The sequence below is a fragment of the Myotis davidii genome, unplaced genomic scaffold (assembly GCF_000327345.1).
Source record: "Myotis davidii unplaced genomic scaffold, ASM32734v1 scaffold1036, whole genome shotgun sequence".
In the NCBI taxonomy this organism is placed as follows: domain Eukaryota; kingdom Metazoa; phylum Chordata; class Mammalia; order Chiroptera; family Vespertilionidae; genus Myotis; species Myotis davidii.
The window spans coordinates 2,080,057-2,082,766 of record NW_006287260.1 but is presented as its reverse complement, the minus strand read 5'-3'; the positions used below and the strand labels follow the sequence as shown (position 1 = coordinate 2,082,766).

Here is a 2,710-nt window from a genome sequence, read left to right as displayed (position 1 = left end):
GGGGGGGGGGGGGCTCTGAGGTTCTGTGTCCCCTGCTGGGGGCACCCCTCAGAGTGGGTGGGAAGAGGGACTAACAAGGCATCTGACCAAAGGGCTGAGGAGGGAGGCCTGGATCCCATTAAACTTCGTCCTGGCTTCTCCTGGAAACCATTGCCTGGCCGCAACTCTTGCTCCACCCTCCGGGGGCCCATCCAGCTGTGGGAGCCAGGCAGGCATAAAGCACAAGAGCTGGGGCGGCTCTAAGGAGAGGGGGCTGTGTGTCCACACCCACTGCCCACGCTCACACGGTTCTCCGTAGCCGCTGCCGGGGGCATGGATGGGAGCACTGGGCTGGGACAGCCCGGCTGGGTGACTTTAGGTGAATCCCTTTTCCTCTCTGGGACTTTTTGTCTCAAATCACTGTCCCCTGCGGTCCTCCCAAACTCTGGCCGTAGTGGGAAGTGGGGAGTGGTGAAGGGGCAGGGTGCTGGGGACAAGGACCAGGGCACGGGCATGGCCTGCTGGACCAAAGACTAGACTGTAAGCTCCTTCAGGTGGGGCAGGGACGCATCCCCACTGCCGGGCACAGGGCCAGCAGAGCAGGGGTCTGACCACCGAGACAGGACCCTGCTTAAAGCAATCTCTGCTGCAGAGCCCACTCATTTCCATTCTGACTAGATGCCTGGAATCCCACCATTAGAGTCCCTGCTCTGGGACTGAAGGCTTCTCAGCGGTCCAGAGACCCGTGGGGAGTTTTAGGAGTCCCAGCACCCGCCCCATTGGCCACATGGTCATCATGTGAAAACGAGTCCCGTCATCTACTCACTCACTCACTCACTCACTCATTCAACAGTCCTGGGCACTGTGCCAGCCCGAGGCAACAACAAGGACCAAGAAGCCCAAATTCACATCATCATAAGCCATTAATTGGCCCACCGTGTGGTGAATGGCAGATATGCAAGGGGTAGTACGGAGGCACCAAAGAGGGCCATTTAGCCTGACCTGAAGGTGGGGAAGGAGACAGGAGCCAAGAGTTCTCAGGTGAGGCTTGGCCTGTGGAGAGGGAAGAGCGACCTGAGAGGAAGGAGGAGCCGTGCTCTGACTGGGAAAGACAAGCAGTTCCGTGACTGGAGGAGAACGTGGGCAGGAGCGGAGGCTGGAGCTAGAGGGGGGCCAGGCACACAGAGGGCCTTCTCGGGGCTGGAGCCTTGTCCTGGGCTCTCGCGGCCAGTGCAGGGCTTCCAGGGGTGTCAGGCCTGTGTGCTGGGCCGTTCGTTCTGCCAGTGCAGCCCGAGCCTGGGAGGCAGGGCGAGGCTTAGTCCTGGGAGAACTGGAAGACTGAGTCAGGCTGTGCCAAAGGGATTGGGGAGGAGGTAGGAGAACGGAACCTTCTGGTGGTAACGATGGTTAGATGTGGAGGCTGAGGGAGAGAGAAGAGTCCACAGGAACCCACCTGCCTCACCCCCGAGCATTCCCTTTTGTTCATCAAACACTTACTGAGAAATTACTCATTGTCCGGCACTGTTCTAAGTGCCTTCCACATGTTTACTCATTTAACCCTTACAACCACGCTACAAGGGGACTGTTCTGTTATCATCCCCAATTCACAGATGAGGAGGTTTGAGGCACAGAGAGGCTAGGTAACTTGGCTGTGGCCACACAGCTAATAAATGGCAAAGTGAAAATTTGAGCCTGGCCGGCGTGACTCAGTGGCTGAGCATCGACCTATGAACCAGGAGGCCCTCATTCAATTCCTGGTCGGGGCTCATGCCTGGGTAGCAGGCTCCATCTTTCATTGTGGGGCGTGCAGGAGCCAGCCATTCAATGATTCTCTCTCATCATTGATGTTTCTCTCTCTCTCTCCTTTCTTCTCTGAAATCAATAAAAATATATTACAAAAAAAAAAGATTTGAACCCAGGCCTTCTGGCTCCAGAGTCTCTGCATTTACCACTGCAGAGTCGCACCTGAGCCGTGTGCCCCTCAATGCCCAGCTGCTTCCAGGAATGTTGCCCCACTGAGGCCCATCTCTGCAGGCAAAGCAGCCCCAGCCTGCGGAGCCCCAGCCTCAGCAGCAAGGCTGGGGGCATTAAGGCTCTGCAGACAGGGAAACTGGGACCCAACGATGAACTCAGGGGCTCAGGCAGAGTTGTTGGCAGAGCTGGTACCAGGCTCCTGGTTTGTGTCCGCAGCCCCTGGTGGCCCCGGCCGACAGGGCCTAAATGGCGGTGCTGTGTGTGTCTGTAGAGCCCCCCAAGATCTTTCTCCTGTGTCCTCCTCTCCGGCCCGCTGGGCAGGATTGCCAGCCCCTCGTGATAGATCAGGAAACATCTCTTCTAATCCTGACTGTGCACACCTTGCCCTAACTGCCATCAGCTAACCCTCCCTCTGTGACAGGGTAACCACCCCCTGAGTGGCTCTGTCTTCTGCAGGCTGTCCATGCATGTTTACTCCATCAGCACGTGTTGCCACCTGTATATAACAGTATTTTTTACATTTTCAAACTTCAGGTAACTATATCCTAATATATATGTGTTTGAGATTTCTTTCTTTTTTTTTGGTTAATCCTCACCGGAGGACATTTTTCCATTGATTTTTTAAGGAGAGTGGAAGGGAGAGGGAAAGACAGAGAGAGAGAAACATCGATGAGAGAGAGACATATCGACTGGTTGCCTCCCACACACATCCCGCCTGGGGCTGGGGATCAAGCCTGCCATTCAGGGATGTGCCCCG

The 2,710-nt window shown here is 56.1% G+C and overlaps 1 protein-coding gene across 2 annotated transcripts in view; it reads right to left on the bottom strand.

Annotated features, from left to right (window-relative positions):
- Positions 1-2,710, bottom strand: part of PI16 (peptidase inhibitor 16) — a 9,092-nt gene that overhangs the window by 5,512 nt on the left and 870 nt on the right. The gene's annotated exons all lie outside the window — the stretch shown is intronic.